The sequence below is a fragment of the Macrobrachium rosenbergii genome, chromosome 27, assembly GCF_040412425.1.
Source record: "Macrobrachium rosenbergii isolate ZJJX-2024 chromosome 27, ASM4041242v1, whole genome shotgun sequence".
Taxonomy (NCBI): domain Eukaryota; kingdom Metazoa; phylum Arthropoda; class Malacostraca; order Decapoda; family Palaemonidae; genus Macrobrachium; species Macrobrachium rosenbergii.
The window spans coordinates 1,225,285-1,252,042 of NC_089767.1; the positions used below are offsets into that span (position 1 = coordinate 1,225,285).

Sequence of the window (26,758 nt, forward strand, 5' to 3'; positions counted from 1 at the left end):
TGTCCAAAACTAATTTCAAAAATGTTTGAAATTATCTTTAACATCTGACCAGAAAGGATAAATGGTATTCTTTCAAAATGTTTTGATAGACTTACTTGAGATAAGGTCTTTCAAGCCGGTGACAAATTTTAACAGCAAAATGTCTCTAAAACTATAACAATGCTAGATATCTGAGAGAATATAAAAGCTATTACTGTACTTAAAAATTTCACCGGCTAACCGGCTTGTGAAATAATTTTGCATGTAAACTTTTGAAATACCAGCATCTGACACAATTAATCAAATGCAGCATCAGCAAAAATGAAAAAAATTCTCTATTCTTCATAAATGATGCTCTACAAGTTAGAATTATTCCATTACATCACCAAATTTACACAAATTAGGCCAGGAAATGGTATTTGAAATAGCAGAACCTAATAACAATTAAAGTATAAGTAAAATTTGACAATTCAGAGTAAAAATTCCCCCAAAATGAGAAATTTCTTGAAAATAATCTAAGATTATGAAGTCATGCATATAGAGCACGTCTGCATCTCACTATACCAATTACTTTTAGTCAGTTATTCATGATGAAAATAAGTAATTTTTATACATAAGTACCTCTGAAAACAGACCAATAAACTCTATTCACAAATGTTTACAAGTAAATTTATACACACAGCCCTAAGGAAAGAATTCTGACAGCTACAAATTCAACCATGCAATGGCTAATACATTTGAAAATATATATACATCATAACCACAAATCTTTTACTTAATGTTCTTCTTTTTCTATGAAATTACACATAAAACTCAGATTCTATAACAAGACATGGGAGAAAAACTTACAAGAAATCTTAGTGAAAACAGAAAACAAACTGACAAAATGTCTAAAAATCGTAGATTTTCTTACAAGTTATTCATAGAAAAATTACAAAGGGATTTTTTGGGGGCCATTATACTTGTCTGAGGCAAAATTCTGTTAATTAAAATATACAGGGAAAATTACCCAGTTCATAAGACACTACAGGTCAACCAAGCATTTGCCTAAGTACGAAACTACTGCTATGAGAGTGAACATAAGCCTAGGCTCGTCTTGGTGGTAGCCTTGCCAAGACCACCTTAGGCTTACTGCATTTGACACCATTTTTTGACATCTGAAATGGTCTAACATATCTTCCCTAGAGACATAAAAAACTGGAAAAGCACTGGCAAGCATGAAGGAAGCATACACAAGACGTCTTCCCATCTCAGCAATCAACTGTTGTCAGCTCAGAAAACTTAAGCCCTTTGGGTCAGCTTCAAAGTTGGTAACCGACTGGTTTCATTACCTCCAGCTGAGGGCGCTCTCTCTTTCCCCTTCGGGGCATTGCAATGCTGACCTCAAGGAGTCCTTTATTTTCAAGTCTTTTTCTACAATCTTTCCAGTTTTGTGTTCATACAGTATATATACAAATATATAAATTACATATATAGGAAGACTTCTGTACTTCAGCTTATGTCCCTTAACAATGAGCAAAAATTCACAATTTTCTTCAAACTGTTCTCATTTGCAGGTTAATATTTAATCTTTACAGACACTGCTGTAGCTCTCACTTTGTACACAGTGTAAAGAAATGCTTCCCTTCTCAAATATTAAGGTCAAATGAACCTCCTAACTTAATCACATTAAAAAACATGAACTGTTGAAAATTTACGACAAAAAGCAATATAATTCACTTAAATATAAGTACTAAAGCAAATATTACACCCAAAGATTTACCTGTTTCATACCCTAATCTAAGATCAAAATATCTGTGATTATGGAAAAACTGAACCATATACAGTACACATTTTAAGTGTGTTTTTAGAGTAATGTATTTAATGTGTTCAGAGGAAGAGTTTTAAGTGTGAAAATGTTAAGAGGAGGTATTTAATCCCTGTGTCTAAAAGCAATGGAAAAGCACCTTGAAGGCATGTAGTGTGAATGAGGGGAATTCAAGTGTGAAATGTAATGGAAAAAAGCACCTTTGAAGGTATATATAAATAAGGGTGAACTCAAGTGTGAAATGATGCTTTAAAACCATGTGAAGACTCTGATGAGGCACAAAATGAATGTGTGTGTGTGTGTGTGTGTGTGTGAGAGAGAGAGAGAGAGAGAGAGAGAGAGAGAGAGAGAGAGAGAGAGAGAGAGAGAACTCCTTTCAAGCAAAGTATGCAGAAATTGGTCAACAAATTGTGAGGAGGTTTTATTACAGCAAGAAAAGTGAGTGTGCAATTCTGCAGCTTAAAAGTTGTACTGTAAATCTGCAAAGTGTTTCTAAGCAACAGCTTAACAGGAGACTGAAGAAATTCCCTTGAATGTGAAATGTGTGAATTCAAGTTGAAAGAAATAGAAGTCTATTCAGAATGGAAGGTTGAGAGGAAGAAATAAGAACAATGTCTAAGTTATTTACATCAATCTACAACATCTCGTTCCTATATCTGGTTTCTACAGATAATAACACTGCAAAATAGTTTTACTATCTCAGATTATTGCAAATGTTGGCCATTGGGGGAAATCTGCATAGCTGTGAGTCTCCAAATTTAGCTCATCAAACCTAGATTACAATGTCTGCATGATATACCATAAGTGAGGAAGCACTGGATATTATAAATTTCTTGAATTATTTTGGTACCATTAGAGCTTTCTCAGTAGTTTTTAAACTTATTATTTGATAATAAACTAACAAAGGCACTTTTATTATAAACTAACAGAGAACTGAGGAATAAGCTGAAATACATAAGTTCTTGTATACAATAAAATCAATTTACAATTTGGTGTTACATTACTTTTCCCATTATTCAAAGTTTAAAGTTAAATTTTTAATGATAACAGTTAAACTTTCAAATATAACAATTAACTGAACTTGATCTGGTAAATTTAATTCAATGGGAACTCTGTGCAATAATTCAACACTAAAAAAATCATTATACCTTAACCTAATATTCTCCATATGTCAAGACACGGTTGCACTTGTTCTTCTAAAACTGACTAGACCTGTAAATCAGAAATAATTGAATTTCTCAAATAATTGACGTCAGAGTCACAAGCAATTGAAGACAAATTATATATCTTCTTGAAGTGTAACTACAGACAATTTCAGAACTGATTTGGGTCCTAAGCTTTGACAGAACTCTTCCGTTAAGATTTAATTTCTGATGAACTATTCTTCAGGCCAAGTATATGCATAACAAAACTCCCTGATTATCAAATAGCTTCCCCTTTAGTTCCTTCCACTCTGGTGTTCAACCTCTCTAACCTATCTACTCCAGTTTACAACATTCATGGAAAATCAGTCCCTTTGTGAGAACCTTACAAGGAAAGAGATAAAGTGTGATTTGCTTGTATCACAAAAAACAGTTAAAAAGAGTATTCAATTAAATAGCAACTCTCTAATAGCTTATGATGAGTCTACTAAGGAAGGAATTTACCTTGTACGTCAAATGTCTGGAAAGTACTTAAGTGTCCCAGTTAAAAATAAATGACCAGTTCTCAAGATGATTTTAATCTTTCCAGAAAGTCTACCTATCAACATAACATCAAGATGAATAAACCTATCTCATAACTCAGAATAACTATTAATTCATATGCCAAATATAGCCTTGTCCAGCGGTTCTTCACCTTTTTATTACCACACCCCCTCTAAGAGTTGGTCCTTCCCTCCATGCCCCCCTCCCAGATTTAAAGAAAAATTAAAAAAAAGAGAAAGAGAAGTGGTGTTTTTATTCTTTTCAGAATAAATTAGTGAGATACTTGACACTACTTCTTAGTGACTCTTGTCAAGAGAATAATGAATATAATTAGAGAATTTTTAATTTTTCCCTAGGGCTCACAGCCCCCCTTGAAATTGCTGATGCTCCCCTAGGGATGTGCGGCCCCCAGGTTGAGAACCACTGGCCTTGTCAAACTTCCCTTCAAAGACACTTTCGAATTTACTTATTCATATACCTGAGATACCATTGTTAACAATACCCTAATCTCATTTAAGATACCACTTTGAATATGAGTCTACTTACAGATTCATTCACCCATGACATTTTCAGAAAAACCAAATTATCCTAAGTAATGCATTCAACATGGCTGAATCATTTACCTAAAATGCCATTAACAGTATTGCAAATGCCCCTTAAAGTAACAGTGAAATTTAGATTTCACTTCTTAAAAGATTTATCTATGATGCATTTGACAACAATACCAAAATGTGCCCTTGAAGTAACACTCTCAATTCGGAACGTCCCCATGCCTGCAGTGTCTTGAAATATGCAGAGATGCCATGATAATAATGCTCTTGATAAGGTACTCTCCAATATTTACACAATTAACCTTTCTAATCAGAAATAGTTCCTCATTGGGTGGGTGGATCCGTTCTCAGCTAGCACTCTGCTGGCCGCGAGTTCGAATCTCCGACCGGCCAATGAAGAATAAGAGGAATTTGTTTCTGGTGATAGAAATTCATTTCTCGCTTTAATGTGGTTCGGATTCCACAATACGCTGTAGGTCCCGTTGCTAGGTAACCAACTGGTTCTTAGCCACGTAAAATAAATCTAATCATTGGGGCCAGCCCTCCCTAGGAGAGCTGTTAATCAGCTCAGTGGTCTGGTTAAACTAAGGTATACTTAACTTCTAATTAAAAATTACAAGAAGCAAAGCTGAACTTGACTGTTATGACTGACAAAGCACCTACATAATACAGCACTATAAATTTAACCCTCTCCTATTTTCAGCAGCCAACGTAGACTAGATCACGATCTCTCGATACTAAAGTATGACTCTCTCCAACATTTTTGTTCATGGGACCATTTTTTCTGCACTCTGGCACATTGTACAAATTTCGTAAACATAAAAGTAGATGTCTCTTCAAGTCAAGATTCTTCTTTCATAGCAGACTATAATATCCTGTCCCATTGATGCCTTAAAGTTGCAGACACTTTCCTGAAAAGATGAGGAAGAAATCACGTTAATGACATCATGTCACGCTGAGATCTCTTGGCTTACACAGTATTGACAACAAAGATAATCGGTTATAACTAGGCACCAATCATCCTGCACCTACGCCCCTTTGACTAAAAGGGGCACAGATTAGACAGGATCTCTTCAAGATTAGTCTCACACGTCTTTTGTTTTTTTCTATGCATCCTTGTGCAAGGTAATCTTATTGAATCATAGCTGGTGTAAATATTACAGTAACTGAAAAGTTGGACTGCAATGAAATTTTCACTAAACAAGTAAAAAGGCTTCTTAGTGCAAGTTTCAAATAGTTGATCAATACAAAAAGTTCCTTATATTTATCCGTATTATTATTATTATTGCTACTTGGGTCTGCCTATAACATTTGCAAGACCATTTCAACATTTTCAAGTAACTCGGTTAGATTTTGAAGCACCAGCAATGTCCCATCTCTCTCCAATTTGTCCTAAAACATCCCTTACTTGGGTCAATTATTTTCAGAAAAAATCCATTTACTGCTCTCACTAGCTGAATTTCTCATGGTACTGATAAAAAACCAAGCAGTTATATGAGGCGCCACATGTCAGAGCAGCCTAACCCTCAAACATGGTGATATTGAGTTAGTGGTGGGAAGATATAGAAAAGACACGTAATTTTTACATGGGAACAAATTTCAAACGAAAATCACCCTTAATCCCCCCCAAAACTTATGGTCAAAGTTGCATGATATAAACTGGTTCCAGTACAAATGGAAAACTTTAAAAATATTGCTTCATATCTCAAAACTATGTTTTTGCAATTCCCTCTGACATGTGGCACCTCATATGTAGTACACTAGAACCGACCCATAATCATGAGCATAGCGGAGAAAATTAAACTAATTTTACTGAATGTTAAAAATTTGTTGTATATTATTCCTAACATATCTGAAATAAAATGCAGTCACTCAGGATTGATTAAGATTAAAAGTACAGTACTGCCCTAAAATGGAAAACTACAGTATCTGCAAATTCTCAAAATTAAGATATGCCACCTACTGGGCTTGTGAAACACTAATACACAAGTTACTGCAGTTTCAGAATGATTCTTCAATACTTTTCACTAGTATTTAAGGGGTCCCATTTGCAGTATCTGCAAAATCAATAGTAAGGCAAGGGAGTACCTACCATTTTTCTCAGTTTTGTATTTTTGCAGACACTGCAGTCTTCCATTTCAGGGCAGTGTACCCAATTCCACTCTATACAGTCAGTGAAAGGTGATCAGTAGAACATTTTTAATCTTACCAGTGCCATACCTTTACAGGCAGTGGATCCAGGTGACAAACTTACTGGGCTCAGTCCACTCTAGTATACAACATCCAGGGCTCATCACCATTCAGTTCCTCATGGTGAACCGTTCTCCTGAGTTCTCACCCTGAAAAGAAAACTTTTTATCAGATACTGATTACATGTAAACAATAAAGAAATCCTTGCATTATTATTATTATTATCATTATTATTATTATTATTATTATTACAGTATTATTATTCAGCAGATGAAGAACCCTACTCATATGGAACAAGCCTACCAAAAGGGCCATTGACTTGAAATTCAAAAGCTTCCAAAGAATGTGGCGTTCATTAGAAAGTACGAGAAGGTACAGGGAAATACAGAAGAGGGGATCTCACTTATTAAAGAGAAAAAAAATTATATTAATAAATATTATCATAATTAGCAGAACTATTTTAGCAAATTACTTCCCCCTTCCTTTTTTTTTTTTTTTTTTGTTTTTCATTTTACTGTAATCGATATTTCAATATTTCACAGTCAGAATACAAAGGGATTAAAACGGTTGAAGGCCACTCCTTTAAGTAGGTAATTTTTCCGAGGCAAAAGTAAATCTGTCTGGTCGTTTTCTTACAGGCAAAACCCCTGCAGGCATCAGCTGAACATGACTCAACTACCTATGTGACTGGATCGTGCCCCTGCCCCATAGGAGGGGATAAAAGCGACAAACCACGAGGCCTCGCTCTCACATACGCTGGATAGGATGGAGTAAGGACCAAGCCAATGCCCTTGGCCCACAGTGCCCTTAGCTAACCACGTGGCCCTTTTAAAAGTATACTTTCTCCTCGTGCCCTTCGACCGCAAGCCACATGTTCGCTCAACCGTTGGCCTGCCTGATGCCCACATGCCATTGCCCGGCCCTTCGTGAAATTCCCATGCATTGCCCTTTTATGTGAAGCCCCGCATCCCCTAACACGTGGAGGAACTCGCCCTCGGGGCTCGCAAGTCATCCACGGACCTCTTTCTGCACTGGAACCAAATCTGCCTTATGGTAAAGTGCTCTGGAAGACCTCATTCAGTCACGCTTTTGTCTTGTAACATTTACTTAATTTGAGAAAAAGTAATCACCGAATCTCTTGTCAAATGTCCGTGCTCCTCGAGTGTCGGCAGTGCTAAACTATCATTTATTCATCGGCCCCTTGGCACCCTCATGCAGCTTCGAATTCATTATTCTTTTGTCTATTTTCATTACTGGCGTATAATGTGCATATCTCTCATTTCAGAGGGACCCTATATCATGGAAGCTTCTTGGACTGTGTCTGAATCCCCAGTTTCATTCATCCCATAGGGAATCCCCTTCAGGATCAATAATCTACTTGCATTCCTCTTTCCCATACTAATGTCATTTATGTAAATACACTCCTTTCAGTTTGCTCACGTGTTTAAATATCTCCCTTTAGTGGAAGAGCCTTATGCTCATAAGAAATTCCCCATTTGTTTTCCTCTTTTTTATGTTTTCCTGGACCCAAGAAGTCAGAATCACAAGGCTAAATTACCCTAAATTGTTGCTACCTGTCTCACAGAGAATATTTCAAACTAAATTGCCAGGAAAAACATAAAAATATATAAAACTGTGTTAAGAAGAATAGCATCACGATTCTAGAATTTACATCTATGGTCGTTGAACAATGTTAAGCACACAAGTGAAGAAAATTTGATAAAGTTTCATATATATTACTCATTCTCAAAGGCATATTGCTCGGCTAGATCGCTTCTTGAAGTTGTACACAACACCTGCAAGGTGCCTTATGTACCTTAAGCCATCCTTCTCTAAGAGGCTGTGACTTATCAAGTTCTTAGTTTTTTCATTAAAACCATTACAGGCAGTCCCCGGGTTACGATGGGCATGGCTTATGACGTTCTGAGCTTACGACACTCTTCAAATATATTATCAAAAATGATTTCCTAGGTTCCAACTCACTCCGGGTTTATGATGCCGATCTGACGGAAGAAATACAGCTAAAAAAAAAAAATACTTTAGAATGGTCAAAATTTGAGTTTTTATAAAGAACTCAATAAAAATGCCATTTACGTCATTTACAAGCCACCCAAATGATTAAAAGTAAGGTTTTCTTACGATTCTAGACAATATTTTGGATTAGGACGTGGCATCAGAATGGAACCCCCGACGTCGTAAACCGGGGGACTGCCTGTACATATTACTCATTCTCAAAGGCATGTTGCCCAACAAGATGGCTTCTTAAGTTGTACACAATGCCTACAAGATGAATTGTGCACCTTAAGCCATTCTTCTCTAGGAGGCTGTGACTTATCAAGTTCTTAGTTTTTTCCATTAAAATCATTAGTCCTTCTTGCAAAGGCCAGCTGCAATCTCTACATTACATGAAGTTCTACTGGATTTTTACAAATGAGTTCTCTAAAGTCCTGGTGGTTTTTACAAGTATCTAAACCCGACAGTTCTAAATAAACTAAAATCTCCTACTGTAGTTCCTTAAATGAGCAATTTAATCTAAGTATTTTTTGCATCTTGATTCAACGTCAAAATCAACCCATTTCATAATTTGTCCGGAAAAAGACGAAATGCATTTCCATCAGTTCATGATTTCAGAAAACTTACATGATCTGGAATGGGGTTGTCGTGTCCAGGAACTCACGACCCTTGGGAGGAAGGTGAATTTTGAATTTCTACTGACAAAATGACCAAGTATACCTACAACTGGGAATACCCAAACACTTCACAAATGAAACAACTCTTTAGTTTACCAACTGATCCCATGTCAATTCTTTCTCTCTGAACAGTACACACCTCAAGTCAAACTCCTAATGTTCCAGTCTCTTGTTATAGATGTCCTGCATTCTTTGCCCAGGACTGAAGTTTAAAATTTTCCCCAAGGGTGTCATGTCAAATCCTACAAACATGAGTAGGGTCAGGCACTGCATTCTTTCAAGTCATTTCTTGAACATACAGTCTGCATGAAAATGTTCTATTGACTCTGTGAGACACAGTCTGTATGAAAATGTTCTACTGACTCTGTAAGACAGTCCACTCCACTTAACATTTGCACAGAATTCTTATTCCTTTCATCACCTGATTTTTGTTTGATACTGAATGTTGGAGTTTTCATATTAAATGTATGTGATATCAATACTCAGCCTCCGTGTCTCACAGCACCCATCTATGAACAGGAGAAGTACTACTATGTAATGTGGACATACTAGACGCTCCACTAGTTTCTTGAGGCAGTTAACTGTTGTTCCCCATGAGGCATCCATCTGATATTCGCTGCCTGATAAACCAGCGTTAGAGACCACAGTCAGCGAAAGATCCCCATCATCTCGTTGTCAAGTCACCATCACAACACCTGATTGCCTTCAATATCCAAATTGGTATTTTCCATATTAATCCATCTTTCATATTGCTGTTGCATCTTACAAAATTGCCTCCCTTAATTATGCAGCTGTTAGTAAAGTTCAAATATTTTTAAATGTTACTTCTTCCAAATCTACCCTTTCTCAAAACTTAATTCTGTGCTATCTTTGCTTGACGCACGTCCTGTAGTAAACACCCAGGAAACTTGACTATCCACAAAGGCAACAAAACAGAGGATCACTCATTACCATTTGAACTTGAAAGATTAAAAACTGGAGTTTTGGAAAAATCGTGTTCCTGGGTACTCCTGAAAGAACAGAGGCTCCTGGGTATATCATTCCATATATATGCTTGTTGCAAAATTTTTTCGAGATTTGTTTTCCTCCAAATACTACACGAGTACAATCCCTCTGTTGGGGTTCAGTTCAATCAATACCGAAATAACGACAAACATCTTGTTTCTCAGGTCTCTGGGCATTTTGCCTGACTGGTCACATCTAATCTAAGAGGTGCAGCTTGAATTTACATTTTTCCACAAGAATATCATCATACAGCAAGTGATTACTGAATGGTAAGGAAGTGTATCACTTTTTTTTTTTTTTACCTAATTAAGGGTTAAGAAGCATAAGGCTCATGTACAACATATCAAAAGATATTATTTTCCTTTCGCTTAATATCTAGTTTTGAGTAAAATGGATGATGTGTGCATAATAAGCCTTAGGGATTGTTCATGATAGAGCTCACTGGTCTGTTGCAAGATCCCTACAAGCTTTCATGGATGACGGGGAAATAAAATCGCTTTAAATTTCGATGTTTCAGCCAAGTGTTGGTGTCTTGAAAGATTTCCTTAACACAAAAATATAAAGTCGAATATTTTATTAACCCCAAGTGGTATAGCTCTTTTGATTTATGGGTCTATTAACTAATTTATGAAGACTGAATGCAGTAAACCATTTTCTTTGGAATTTGAAAGGTGTGTTACTCTCATGTACAGTTTGTAAGATCTTGATTTTGTTTCTAAGCTTCTTGTAACAATTAACATTCGAAGTAACAAGTTTTTGAATAACAGTACAATGATTCTTTTAAGAACAAACACTTATCAAAGCTTACGATAAGTGTGACATCATCTGAAGTATTTGAGAACACTGCAAATGACACTTTAGGCTGCCTTTTCTAGCATGCATTCATTTTTATTAGTTATCTGCTATTAAGTACATCAAATGTAAAGTACAGTTTGTAATGGGATTTGTTCCCAACTTCAGTCTGTCACTTATATTTACACACAACACTGCCTAAATTCAGGAGGTACACAGAAGAACTCTTATCTTATTTAATTCATTAGGGGAAGGTTTAAGCTTTATCCATTCGTATTCAAGTACGGTTTGCTTTCTACAGGGATTTTTCCTTTGCAGGTTTATTGCTACAGTGCATCCTGGCTGAAATGAAAGAAAATTGAAAGTGATTCTGGTAAGCCACACACTCTTGCCAAAAGTACTACTGGCATTTTCACTGACAGTCAGGTTTACCTCCAACCACCCCCCCTGACCAGTCAATGGAGTAGAACAAATCCCACAACCATTGCTTGGAATAGCATTATGGGTATTTCCCTCCAACTGCTGAAAGGCAACTTTTCCCTGCCACTGGGTGGTGAAGGCAAGCTAGTGGTTGAAGTTGTCTGGAAGAGACCAGTAATTTCACTGTCTCACTATTGTCCCATCGGTTGGCCACCCTTCCCAATGGCATCTGGACCCCAAAAGCAAAAAATCAAGGTTACTCAGGGATCCTAGCCCTCTAGCCATAGATAGACGTTCCACAAGCAGTTCAACCCAGGCTGCGGATGGGCAAACATGGGTGTAACCCTCATAGCACACACATCACAGTGCACAGATAATTCCCAAGGGGATACCACACTGCTACCTGGGGCATTATCTAAAGGGCTCTGGAGCCCTCTCCACTGAAGGGTAACAGTAGCCACTAGTGTGGCTCTCACCACCTGTGGATTGAATCCCAGTGCAAAAGAACACCAATATAAGAATGAATGCATCCATGTGCAGTGCAGCAGCAAGACCCAGGGTGGCATCCAGCAATTAGTGGAGCTGGCAAGCCATTATTCTGCAGGTAAGGTAATAGCTATGGAAATAACTAATATGCCTAAATTCTAGTTAATCGTGCTGTTGACCCACACATTGTCTATGACTGGTGGTTTGCTAAGCTACTGGGTCCATGACTGAAGGTGTGGCAAGCTGCAAGTGCCTTGGCCTTGCCAGACCCCATATAATAAAATAGTTTGAATGCAAGACAAGTATTAGAAAGACCATAAGTTAAGACTATAATTGCAACTGAAATTATATTTTATATCATTGACTGCTTGTCACAAGAAAAAACTATGGAGTTTAAGAAAACACAAACATGAAAACAGCTTTCAATCAGAATACTGTACACTTTTTACCTTCAGCCAGTGAGAACTGGACTATTAAAACCACCCAAGACTGATTGAAAGCACTTGGACCTATATGTTACGAGCAATAGAAACCTTCCTAAGTAACAAGATAAAAAATAAAAACTTAAAGGAATGTTACCGGCTACCCATGGATTTAATCCTGCGTCACGAACAAAATTGAAAAGGTGGTATAGGAGCATTTAATCTCCAGAAAGAACTAGAAGATATAAAGCAGGAAATTTAGAGATATATTGTGAATCCACCTATAATAAACTGTTTTCAAGAACTCGTATGTCTACACATAAGAATCACAGAGTGAGAATTTTTGGAACCAGAATAATTCATCAAGTTGCTGCAGTAACTGAGATATAAAAACATTGATACCAAGGAGTGTAATGACACAGAAGATGTAATTTCTCAAGAAAACAATACAGTACATGAAAACTAGCGAGAGGACCTGCTTGATGAACCAGATGAGGGTAATAGGAGGGACTGCCTTAACCAAACAGGAAGGGAGAAACCTTAGTACTGGGTTATGCCATCAAACCCTGGATTATCATGGGTGAGTGGTGAAGCATTTAGAAGTATAAAATTCTGTTTTAGCTTATGTGAGACTGTGTTTAGATAAAGTGTAACACTTTAAATTCCTATTTATTCTGCGAGTGTGGACACAGAAGCAGAGAATTAGGAAACTGTAGTGAACCCAGGGTGGTAGCCTCAAAAAGAATAAAAAATCTAAAGGTGGTATTTACTGTAGCCTACAACACAAATATTCATGTTCACAGAATTTCTGAAAGAGCTGAAAGAAAAGTAGAATCTGAAGGTGATTAAAAGGTACATACATTTATATAAGAACTATATATAAAACATGATATTTTTATGATAAAATAAGGTTTTACTTATACTTACCTGGTAGTTACATATAGCTGTCGTCTCTGACGCACAGAATTTTAAATTTGGCAGACTAGCGAAAACACCTAGGTGATCCTCTACCAGCGCCTCTATATTGTAACAAGGAACTATCCCAACAATGTTCTAGAACCCATTAAGTTTTAAGCCCACTTGACATGAGAGGGGAGGTGGGCTGGTTTATCATGTAACTACCAGGTAAGTATAAGTAAAACCTTATTTTATCATAAAAATATCATTTTTACTTATAGGACTTACCTGGTAGTTACATATAGCTGATTGGCACCTTTAGAGGGGTGGGATCATGTCAGCCACATATATTGTTAGAAATCAAAAACATGGATTTTAGTTCCTTACCTTGAAGGATTGCTGACTCAGCGGTTACTGCCTCTGTAGTCTGCTTATCCCTCGATTGTATAGACAAGATATAAAGGATCCGGAGTGTCAGATACAATCTGTTAGTACTTGTAGAGGACAACGCCTGACGGACAAGACTTAGTATGCCCTTGCTCTGGGCGCAGAACCAAATTAACAATAAGGGATCACCTCTATCACCAAAATATAAAATTAAAAACTTTCAACCATAAAATTAAAAAGATTGTAGGTACTCCTAAACCAACAACATAGTACCTACAAACGACGCAACCAAACTCAATTTCCAACTTCAAGGAGAAAATGTTAGTCAGATAGGTTGCCCCTCTTTCTCCCTCACCCACCACCGTGTCAGTAACTACTAAAGGCCCTAAGGTACTGCCATTGTCAAAATCAGTCTTCAATTCTGACAAGTAATGCGATCACGAAGATCGACTTACATCGCCAAAATGTAGAATTCACAATCTTTTGCACTGAGAGGTTGTGCCTGAAAGCCAAAGAAGTAGCTGGACAGCTCTTATCTCATGTGCTCTCACTTTCAGAGTTCCCGTGTCTGAGTCCTGACAATTCATGGGCTTCACGAAATGACTTCTCTTGAAGAAGAAAGCAAGAGCATTCTTAGAAAGTGGTCTAGACGGGTTTCTCACCAACACCACAAGTTCTCCGAAGAGCCCTGATACCTTTTGTTCAGTGAATATAGAACTTTAAGGCTCTCACCTGGCACAACAATCTCTCTTGTTCTCCTTCTCCCCACAAGATCTGAAAGGCTCTTAATGCTGAAAGACCTCAGAACCATGGTCTGGGCGCATCTTAGTTCTTCGCTAAGAACCTAAGAGAGGAAGAACATACAGCTTTTCCTTGAGAGAAACCAATAGTTTTGTCAATCAAGGTCATGAACCTCACTCACCCTCCTGGCTGTTGCAGGAGTGTTACTAGAAAAATAGTTTTCTTAGTCAAGTTTCTCAGCGATGCATTTGCCAAAGGCTCGACGAGTGATCTGAACAAATCCATTTAAGAACGATGTCCAAATTCCATGCTATTTGTTTAGGAACTTTCGTCTTAGGTATTAAAAGGCTTAAGTAAATCTGTTAGATCCTGATTGTTCAAGATGTCTAGACCTCTGTGCAAATACCAACCTCTAGGCATTGATCGATACCCCAATCGTGCTCAAAGACAATCCTTTCTCCTTAAAAGGGATGAGGGCCAGAACTACGCTATTTGATTTAGAGGGTTTTAGAAGACAAACTCCATGTCTATTGCACCAGTCTCTAAACTGATTCCATCTGGCCTGGTATACTGGGTCCGAAGACTTCCCTTCTGGGTCGCGCAATGGGCCGAGCAACCTCCTTTGAAAACCTCTCTTCCTGAGATCGCTGCGGTCTACTAACGACAGTCTGCATTTGCAAGCCGTGGAAAACATAAGTTCTGATGGAACCTCAGGAAGTGGGGTTGTCTGGATTGTAGATCTTTCCTCGGCAGGAGGATCCTCGGAAAATCTGCAGGAGGAGGAGAAGATCTGGGAACCATTCCTCTTGATGGCCAGAAAGACCGATTAGAGTCATCTTGGTGTTCTTGTGGTTCCTGAACTTTTCCAAGACCTTCCTGATAATTTTGAACGGTGGAAAAGCGTAAAGATCAAATCCCAACTCATTGTCATTGCATCCACCCAAAGTGCCTTGTCGTCCGGATCTGGGGAGCAATATACTGGGAGGCGTTTTGTTCTGTCTGTTGCAAACAGGTCTACTAGAACGGACAACCCCACAGATTCCACAATCGTTTGCAAACCTGCGGATGTAAGGTCCATTCCGTGGGCAAGACTTGATTCTTCCTGCAAAAAAGATCTGCTGTTACAATTCCTCTCGCCTTTTATGAACCTGGTCAATAACGTGACCTCGTTCTCTTCCGACCATTCTAAAAGTTCCTTGGTCGTCTGATACAGGGAGAAGGAATGAGTGCCCCCTTGCCTCTTGATATAAGCAAGAGCTGTCGTTTGTCCGACTGAACCAGAATAACCTTGCCTTTTACTTCTTGCTGAAATTGCATCAGGGCTAGATGTACTATTAACTTTCAGTTCTTTCACATTTATGTGCAGTTCTTTCTGCTCTTCCTGCCACAGGCCCATATTCCTTGTTGTCTAAAAATGTATGCTCCCACCCCTGATCCGGCGTCTGACAAGAACATGTGAGTCTGGGCTCTGTGATAAAAGAGACATTCCCTCCTTTCTTGAGCCTTTCCTTGAATTCCACCAGAACAGCTCCTTCTGATCTGATCTGAGATCTTGAAAAGAAAGGAAAGATCCGGATGGGTTTTGCGTGGCCATTGGCTTTGTAGATAAAACTGCAGAGGCCTCATTTTGAGTCTCCCCAGTTTCGAACTTCTCCATCGAGCTAAGGTCCCCAGTAAGCTCATCCACTGGTTGGCTGAGCAAACCTTCAAATATTTTTAAAGTCGTCTATCATGCTTAGACAAGACTCTACTCTCCGTATTGATGGAGAAGCCGAAAAGTCAGAGAGTCCATTCTCACTCCCAAATAAACTATCTGCTGTGATGGTGACAGGGACGATTTCGAACATTGACTAGTAGGCCTAGTTCCTTTACCAGAGATAATGTCTTCATTAGGTCCTCCACATATTTGGCTTTGGAAAATTGCTTTCCAGAAGCCAGTCGTCCAGATACTATTGACATCCTTATTCCTTGCAAGTGAAGATTCTTCAATACCGTTGACAGAACTCTTGTAAACACTTGAGGTGCAGTTGACTGAGTCCGAAACAAAGAGCTCTGAACTGGAAAACTTTGCCTTGGAAAATAAACCTCAGGAACTTCCTTGATTCCTGATGGATAAGGAAGTGTATCACTTTTTTTCCTGGAGGTCTATCGAGACCATCCAGTCGCCGGTTGAAGAGATGCTAACACCGACTCTGTAGTTTCCATCGAAAATTTCGTCTTCTTTGACGTAAAATGTTCAATGCGCTCACATCTAGAACCGGCCTCCAACCTCCCGATGCCTAGAACTAAAAGGTCTGTTGCAAGTTGTAAAACCCCAGAGAGCATGGGGTCGGCACTAAAATCGATGGCTTGTTTCCTTAGTAGATGTTTCTACTTTGGTTCTTGAAGATTTCGCAAAACTATAAAGTCGAATATTTTGGAAAAACAACTGGGCGTCCGATAGGGGCTTTTGTTGGAATGGGATGGAGTACCCCTCTATGATCACCTGTAAGGTCAAGGATCATTGACCTTTGCCAGGTTTCCGAGAACGACTGGAGTCTGGCACCTACTGCTATGTGGAGGACAGATCTCATTTTTTTGTTGAAAATTGGAAGGTCGAGTAAAGATTTTTTTCCCACAATGAAACTTGGAAAAGGGCACTTAGAAGCAGACTTGCCCATCTGAACGTCTTGGAAGTGTCCAAAACACACTTTTGGTGGAAGTAGCTACATGTAGTCTTTTTCTGTTCTTTGCTGACTGAGCCAACAGGTCCTGTGTTGCTTTTTGTGTCCCAACTTCAGCAGTCTCTCGAACTAATTCCTTACACAACAAGTGGTCCTAAACAAAGGAGCAAAGAGAGAGAACCTCTGGCTTATTTAAACACCCTTCGCCAAAAGGAGCACCAGAGTTGTCCATTTCTTCAGAACTCGGTTGCAAAAACCGAGGTTAGCTCAAGGCACAATCGCATACCCCCTTGTCATGCGTCGAAATGAAAGTGAAATCCGTGATTCCATCCGAAAGCCACACACTTTGACTTTCCTAGCCAAGCTACCACTGACCAATCAAGGAAACTGATGACCTCCACAACAGCGAAAATACTCTTGAGAAGATGATCCAACTCTGACTGCGTGAAAAAGATCTTCGCTGATTGAAGAGCTGTGTGACGACTTGAATCCACTAGACTGGAGAAGTCTCCTTGAGCGGTGGCAGACACACCCAAAGAAAAACGTTCTCAGTTTTGTCCACATGCGGCTGGCGATGAGCCAATCTGGAGGGTGGAAGACAAAACATAAATCTTGCCTTGCTCTCTCTTGTCTGGGAGCCAGGAATTAATTTTCTTGATAGCCGTTCTTGGCAGTTCAATCCAAAACTAGGCGTGTAAAAAGCTGGATCCGAGCGTTATCCCTCTTAAACTGCGATCTGGGAGAACCACTTGGTCGAAGGCTTAAAAGAGTCCCCAAAGTTTTCCACTGAAAAACTTGAGTAACTCACTTATAACCTCAAGATTTCTCCTTGATTCCTGGAAAGTCCTCTTCTATTTCTACATCTTCTTCGATTTCTTCGTCTACAGAAGACACAGGAGACAATTGGTGCACAGGAACAGTTTCTGACGAAAAAGTAGGTCGTGCGGAATCTAAAGTCTTACGACCATGCCGATGTGGCGCCGAATCCGTCAGACTGTGTGGCGCGCGCCAAGCTGACTGGCGCTCCATGACTGAAGTGGCGCTGGCCAAGCTGAAAGTGGCGCGCGCCATGCTGAAGTGGCGTTTATCAACGAAGTGGCGAATCCGGGACCAGAGAAGAATGCTGAAGCGTCTGGTTGAGCCTCTTCATTGGTGCATGCAAATGGGAGGCTCTTGAGTCAAGACTTGTTGCGCACAAGAAGGAAGTATCTCCATGGAGGTGCTCCCGAACACAAACAAAAAACAACTTTCAATAAGATCCGTCAATTTGTCCGTGACTTGAGTGACAAAACGGGGATCTTGTTGACCCCACCAAGAGGAGGTACTATCTGCGATGAGGCTGGGCGAGATGTAACCATCCTGGAACGGATAAAAACGCTTTTAAACGGGCAATAGAACGCGTAGGTTCCTTCCGGCGAGGGGCTGATCTACTGAAGAGGAGGAGGAGAAAAGGTTCAGGATCTTCCCAGAAGCTACAGCCGCATGCGGATCCGTCAAAGATCTTTTCTTGGAATCGCTGCAGGAGAATTGTGAGACCTCTTGAGAGGGCGAGAAGAATGCTTTCAAGCGCCCATGTTAGGAGGAGTCAACGAATCATCACCACTAGAAGACACATCCCCAGCAGCGCCTTTTCTATGGCGTGCGGAAGCATCCTGGGAATGCACAACAGGAATACTTGAGGGGTGACTGCTGGGAGCAAGCCCCACTTTCGCCTCCTTTACGGTTTCGACATGCCCTCTCCTGAACCAGGGAGTCCGACAGAGGTCTAGACCTGGGAGAACAGAAGTGGGCCGAACAGACACCTCCTCCACTAACACTTCACTTCGAGGAGCCAATTTTTCAATGGCTTGGCCCATCGTCTGGATGGCTGAAAGCACAGCTGAAAATTTAGTGTCCATTTGGACTTTTAACTCTGACACGGTGATAGGATTGGGATCAACAGGGTCGGACAAAGGAGAGCCTCAATAGGAGAGGGGTTAACAGATTGAATTACCTGCCCTACAGACTTAGCAGATGATGACCTCTGAAAGAGCTGAAGCTTTCCTAACTCTGTCCTTTTCTAACTTCCGTAGATATTTCTCTAAGGCTGACCATTCATCCGTTGTTAGATGCATACATTCCTCACATGTGTTCTCTGAATTACAAAATTTACCCTACATGAAGAGCAAACTGAATGGGGGTCGATAATTTTTTTAGGCAAACGAGTCCTACAGCCTAAAGCACAATATCTATACTGGGAACCAGAATCAGACATATTGTACAAAGAATTAATTCCGACCACAAATGCAAAGCGCTAGCTAACAAAAACCACAAAGAAATACTTAAGTATAAATTGCAGACAAAAATTCAACCACAAAGGGAGACCGTGTTACCGGTCTCTCGGCAGAAAAAACTTAATGGGTTCTAGAACATTGTTGGGATAGTTCCTTGTTACCTATAGAGGGCGCTGGTAGAGGGATCACCTAGGTGTTTTAGCGCTAGCGCGAAATTTAAATTCTGCCGCCCGCGTCAGAGACGACAGCTATATGTAACACCAGGTAAAGTCCTATAAGTAAAATGGTAATGTATTTACTTAAGGGAGAGATGGCCTATTCATCATTTTACTAAACATTAATATTTTTGCTCTTAAATCCATCACTGAGTTGTCGACATATTTTTTTTTATTATCTATTATAGATTATGTGCAGTGGATGTTCCTCTCTGTTGAACTTCTCAGTTCCAGAAGTCCTTTGTTCCTCACACTGTTGGAATGTGGAACAGTCTCCCTACTGAGGATGTTGTGCAGGTGGAACTACAAAAGTTTGAGCAGTAATGCAATGCATTACTACCCTCATACAATTCTCCTTGCATTTTGTTAATTTACTTCCATTTTTCTCTATTTCTTAATTTCTTTACTTATTTGTTCGTTTTTAATAAGCGAGACCTCTTCTTTCTGTACTGCCCTTTGCCTCTTCCCTCTTTCAAATGAACACCATGTTCTTTGGAAGCTTGAATTTAAAGTCAATGGCCCCTTTGGTGGGCTTGTTCCATATGAATAGGCATCATCTTCTGTATAATAATAATAATAATAATAATAATAATAATAATAATAATAATAATAATAATAATAATAATAATCAGAAAAAAAATTAACTTACCAATTTCAGAGACTGACTCCTGCGCTATTGTGAAGGTCAATTTGCTCTCCACCTGGTTCCTGCTCGATGTCGTTTTGGTGTAAACAGCAGTCGTTTCAGTACACCCATAAAATCAATTTGATACAACCCAGTTAGTTTCCACAGAAACAATTTAAACACTAAAATCGGATTTCTTCAAGCATTTACGATTTTTTTAAAAAATCAAAATCATCACATTCGAATTATATTTCTATGTACTCATCCAGCACATACCCACAAATTTATCCCTAACTATATTAAACTTTACATCATTCAGATTTCAAGTACGTTTTACAAACAAACCAGACGCACAGTCAATTACTTATTAATTTCCATATTTTATGACTTTTTGATTTTGCTGTTGCTTTTACTGCCTCATAATAATTTCGTGATTCTAATTTAATAACAATAGTTTAACCTCCCATGTTGATTTCTCAAATAAAAATATCCAAGGCTATAATTGATATAGTACTGATTTTGCTGTACTAATTTACAACAACAAAGTACTAAATAAAGAACACGCTGAGGCAAATGTTCCTAAAAACAAAAGACTGACGACAGCGTTTACTCCAGAGTTGAATGTCGCCCTGACACTAATCATTTCAAAGTACGTTTGTAGTAACGGACCACGCAGCAAAATCCGCTCTATTGAGGGGCATTTTTCAGTTCTTTCTCTGTCAAAGGATGGGGTTGACTGGTTTATCAAAGGCTTTATATGAATTCAGCATTCTGAAAATAAAGAAGTGCTTTGTTACATGCAGCATAATATCAGGGAAGTACATTTTTTCTGTTTTATTTGACTGAACTCTGGAAAGGTCTTGAGCTGTATCTAACTGTCTCCACGGATGTACTGAAACAACTTGGACCGAAATGGCTGTAGACCCTGAAGCGAACCATCGCCTGTAACAAAAATTTTCTACATTAAATACTTATTACAGGAAATGGCTCGATAAAAATAATATTCTGGGATGAGTATGTCTCCAATTAAGGAGAAAAAAGACATTGGAGTCCCTTAATTTATACAGCTATGGGGCCATGAAAATCATTCTCTGTTGTTTGTTATAATAAAGAACTGAGCTCTTATCAAGAACGACCTCAGCACTGGCTCTCAATGTTTCACCATGACACTGGACAACAGTTATTGATATTAAATATGATCCTGAATTTATTTAATGGTCAAGATTCTGGACAAATTGGCAAATTCTAAGAGAATGGTAGGCAGTGTCATTTCCTTCCTATACTGTATAGAAAATAATTTTTAATATACAATGTGTCAAGATTTAACAGGGTTTATTTCAGCTGCCTAATGTGATGAGAGAATATTGCCTGGAACATTTCACATTCAAGGAACAGCCCTATGACAATAATCACTCACTCAACAAATCATTCACTGCCTTTTCTTAAGGTTTTTGTTTCACCTGGGCAATTGGTACAGTGAGGAAAACAAATACTTTCAACAAAGGTAATTTCCCTCAGCATTCATCTAAATTTCACAGACTGGTACTGGTCAAGAAATGCAAAACAAAAGGCCTCATTAATTTTAGATACTTCAGAAAATTGAAGGTATTTTTCACTTTCAATGCTCATCAGTGTCTCTAGGTACCAGTGAAAACTTCTAACTACACAAATGTTAAAGCTCACAGCCTATACCAACGCATTTTTCCAGTAAAAACTCATATCGTGCAAGTGTGCGCTCATTCTAGGCCTGTATCAAAGTGTAGTATTTCTCACTGTAATGAAAACTAAAATGATTGTCTTCACAAACTCTAATCATGTTACTAACCCAAGAGATCAGTCACTTAAGAATACTTACGTACACAGAAACTTGTCCACGACATACCGTGCAAGTCAATACGATAGCGATCTTTATCTGTAGTTTTAGGAAAGCAATGGCCTTGGTATTAGGCCTATAATGATATACACAGATTTGTTCTCCAATTAAACTAATAACCAGGTTAAGACAACTAATATCCATGTCGATTATGCTTATTTCTGAAAAAAAAAAAATTCCCAAAATACGGTTCCTAGCTCTATTTTAGCTGAGGTTCCACAACAATTTTTATAGTCGAAACAGATTAATAGGAGATAAGCTTATTTTGGTGAAGAGACACTTTCTTTAAAGTTTTTCTTGAAGAGCATCCCCTGACACTTAATAACTGATTGTGAAAAAATGATCTTCATTATCTCATCTTTCAAGATTTTTCTAATCAAGTAAATGTTACCACTAAGAGCGAATAATGCTTTCACCCGTATCTTTAATAATGTCATAAATTTGCGTTCTGATATTTTCATGTCAGTTAATTGCACTAGAGCAATAAAAACACCTTAGAGGAACAGGTTGTCACAGCAGACTCTAACTATAAGTAACTAATAAGCTTACATCTATCTATGGTGTGCAATGCTTTGAGAAAACGCTTCTCATCAAGCTGGAATCATGATATTTATGGTCCTAGAGGCACTGAAAAAAAGTACTTGCTAGCTTTTGCAAATACATTAGTTTCTCTTATAACAGTCTATAATCTAAATAGTTATGGACTGTTATAAGAGAAAACTAATATATTTGCATAAGCTAGCAAGTACTTTTTCTTCAAAGCCTTTAGTACCATAAACACACACAATACCAGCTTTACGAGGGTACACCATAGACAGACGACAGATTATCAGTCCTTTATAGTTAAAGCTCGCCAAAATTTGATAGATTTATAAATACAGCAGCTAACGTTACATGTAGCAAATTACCTCCGTTTAAAATGTGAAAAGCAGTACAATTTCCCTGTCATTCATCTAGCTGCCTTTTGAAATATGAGTTTGGTCAAGTTGTGGAATGTCAGCATAAACTGAGCAAAACATGTTGAAGAACTGTCTTAGAAATTCCTGCCTAAACTCAAAATGCTGTGTGGGCATTTGCCAACAATCCTCTACCCTGAGTTCCACTATCAATATAATTCACTTTGACAAAAAACCTGATATCAGTAATGACTTCTGTGATTAGATCAAGTTGTCTTCTTCTATAGAGTGCTGTGGGGTATAACTGAACTGAAAATATGTCAGTGTCACTCTACACCAATATTATATGTTCCAACTTCATGATTTTCATTTTTTTTTATCCAAACTCAACTTACATTCTTGCCTTACTCAAAATAATAAGAGTGTCCCCTCTTGCTAAAATGATGCCAGATAAAGAATCCTTCAGGTAACAACATATCTGAAGTACAGATCCCCATTTATAAACAAAATGGCTAAATCCAGTGAAAATCAGCATTCTATAGCAAACCTGACAAGGTGCTAAGCAAGATTCATTTACGAATTATCCGAGATACCATCGTTAATTTATATTAGAATTTTGAGTGTCATACTGAGCATTAATGAGAGTGAAGGAATTACCTCAATGCCTCCCAATATTGGTGGAACGCCTTCAGTATGGTCAAGTAAACAATGACCCTATGATCCCTCTGACCTGTGAGTTGTCGCAAAGATAGGCCTAATGCTTTTTATACTTATGATGGTTGCCTACATTCAGTGTGGAGCATAGTACTGTACTGATGAATTTTCTTACTAACATGAAAAACCACGAGTGTCATCACATTTCTCATAGCTGCAAGAATGTATACAGTCACTTTACCACCTTACCTCATCTCAATTTACAACAACACCATGACCATTTTCTATTTCAGATGGACAGCAGACTTTAGGCAGGGCCTATGGCCAATACACATTAAATGGTTTTCATATCACCATAAAAAGTTTCCTCCCTGTTAGCACTGATGGAGAAACCAGCAGCACCTAAGGAACAGGTAAAAGAAAAGCAACGCTGAAAGGTGCACTGTGTCACCGGTGTTCTGACTTAACTGAGACCTTAAGTAACAGTGATGTTGGCATGGTACTATTCTTTTGTAGACAAATCACTGCTATGCTGGATCGTATGGCAGTTAGTTAACCAACTTTCTTACATATACAAGGATTTGAGGTGCCGTTATTTGTGACTACTGTATTGCTCATCATGCCAGAAAAAACTGGGCTAGGGGATTACAGTCACAACTGATATTTTGACAATCACCTCCTCCACGTCGCACTCAGAAAAAGTAGGTTACCATGATCAGTGACCACTTCATATCTCACTGGGCATTTTCTAAAAAGCCACCAGAAGGTACTGTAGGTGTTACACAATATTACACATCAGGAATCCAAACTCTCTCTGCACGATAAAAAATATGTATCAATGAAAAATCCTCAACAGAAATTAGCTTACATCAACAGAAGGCAACTCTCCATTGTATGAGTTGAAACAGAATCATATTCTTTTTATGCTAAAAACTGACAGTAATGGGCAAAGCCTCTGTCTGCTTCTGAGGTCACCTATTCCATATGCCAACCCTTGACTCTTGAACTTTGGCTGCACTTCAGAGATGTACCCTCAGAAAGGATGTGATGAGGGTGCACTTATATAATATAAGAGTGATTTTTTCATTCCAACTAGCCTCTCTTTAAGCCTTGAAGTATAGCACCCAAGCACACCTGGACAAGAACTTCAAGTTACTCTTGTGGAAGGCTATACAGTAGTTCACAGACTGGAGCAAACTCAAAGGTTTGAGTGACCAGGCAACATAAGGTTAGGTTAGGTTAACACAGCCATCACACACAGCACAGATAATTGCACAAAAAGCACCAAATAAATGATGGTAGGGGATGATGACTTCTCCCAGCTACCCATGACACATGATACAATATAGTGCAGAAGTGAACAACATTTGAATAGCATATACAGTGGACTGTAGCTTACTCTCAAGGCCCAGAAACATAACCTTTGTAAATACTAAAAGTAGCAAAGGTTACAAAACACTTGATACAACAGGTCTAAACTTTAAATGCAAACAATTACTCTCTTCTACTGGTCACTTTGGGATTTCTAAATAAGACAGCATGCACAGCCTGCGTCACCTAAGACAGATATAACTACAGTTACTCCTCCAAATTTGCAAGGGTTAGGAGTCCCTTCCTTTTTTTTTTTATTTGAAAAGTCATCAATAATCTAAGGACCCCAAAAGACTGGGACATTCAACCAGCCTATACAGGCTAGCTTAGGCTGGTGGACTACTAGCAACTAGTGGTTTAGGTGCTGGTAAATGGAACTCAGAACAACTTGGATACAATAACAACTGTTATCATTATATACCTAATACTGGAGAAGGAACACACTAACAGCTATCCAAAGAAGCTCTGCCTCTCTTAAACACTAACAAAATACCTCCGCAAAGGAGGGAGGCATAAACAGTGAAGTCATATTCTCTAAGCACACAACCTAAAATGAATGGGTGCTTTCTAGACCTTCTTAGCCCCCACCCAAAATCCCGGTTCCTAAAGGGTACCCCGCCCTTACCGTTAGTAGTTTTCCTGTCATTTTTTTTTCGTTGTGACGCCAAATACAGCAGTGATTTTATTCCAAATATCAAACACACAAGGAGCTTTTTTGTTGCGTTTCCTATAGCTTTTGGTAGATCTAAGTAATAGATACACAGCGGGTATTTAGCGAGAAATGGCAGTTTCTTATAGTATTTTGGTTGCTTATTTACAATTTAATGTTATTTTTTTGGGGTCGGCTGTAATTAACCTGTAATTAACCCCTGAAGTCCATCCAACAAGGGGCTTCCATACGCGATCTTCACAAGACAGAGCACGGCTACGTCTGTTTTGAACGGTTCATATCCTGTCCGGCAAGTGCAAAACTTGTTAACGTATGGTTACCAGCACCCCCGGGGCAGTACTAAACACGGCGAAGGTACATTCCATTTGGCCGACAACAAACAAATGCACCGCCAGTGTCAGAAGCCCTAAAAGCGTAGAAAAACCAGTTCCCAAGGTACTGCACTTGCCGGACGGACGGGATACGAACCGTTGGCAACAGACGTGTATACCCGTGCTCTGTCTTGTGAAGATCACATATGGAAGCCCCTTGTTGGATGGACTTCAGGGTGGTTAATTACAGGTTAATTACAGCCGACCCCCAAAAAATAATGTTAAATTGTAAATAAGCAACAAAATACTATAAGAAACTGCCATTTCTCGCTAAATGCCCGCCGTGTATCTATTACTTAGAAAGAAATACCAAGCTTTCTTTTGGCGGAAAGCTGGGCACGCTGCTGACTCTCGTCCCTAATGAGCCGGTCCTAAAAGCAGTGCCCCTCTGATGCATGAGCTGGTGCAGTTACAGGACTAGAGGGGCTAGGCTAGCCACAGCCCCCTGGGGCAGGTCAGGCTACGACAGGTTGGCCGAGAGGGATTAGGGATACCCCACTGGGTCTGCCAAAAAATTCTGGCCCAGCCAAAGAACACAGGGACGTAAATAGGTTGCTAGCCTCAAATGACGCTGAACGACTGGCCCCACGGGGGGGGGGGGCCTAAAGAACACGGGGACCTAGTCTATTCCCTAAAACTGGCAGCCATTCTAAGGTTAAATGACAGTGAGCAACTGGCCTGGGGGCTGGGGGGCTAGGCTGGGGGGCTAGGGGAATCAGGGGGGCCGACAACCTAGTCAAAGCCCCCCTGGGTTAGTCTCCGACAGGCTGCCAGCATAAGACAAGGCGTTTTTAGGACAGTTTTAGGACAGGGCTCATAAATTGTTCCTATTTAATAATAATAATCGTAGGCTACATTAGCCTATGTATATTGAAAAAAAAACCTACTTCATTAAAATTACGTCTTTTTTAGGCCTTAAAACTTATGTAAATTAACGTAATTATTAAAATGAAAAGAAGAATTATTACCGTTATTATTATGATTTCTCGGATAAACACAACAGCAACAACTAGACTTTAGTTGTAGTAGTAGTAATAGAAAGGCCTTCCTATGGAACGGTCCCTCATTTGTGAGTTCTATTTCACCTTTGCTTTG

At 39.0% G+C, this 26,758-nt stretch overlaps 1 long non-coding RNA gene across 2 annotated transcripts; it reads right to left on the reverse strand.

The window, feature by feature from the left end:
• Positions 1-785: 785 nt before the first annotated feature.
• On the reverse strand, positions 786-26,758 carry LOC136853344 (uncharacterized). Of its 2 annotated transcripts, none has more exons than XR_010857418.1 (4): positions 26,632-26,758; positions 19,853-20,770; positions 6,243-6,361; positions 786-4,933 (listed from the first exon to the last, which is right to left on the reverse strand). It is a non-coding gene; the product is annotated as an uncharacterized lncRNA (long non-coding RNA). The 2 variants fall into 2 exon arrangements; XR_010857417.1 differs by having other exon boundaries at positions 6,232-6,361.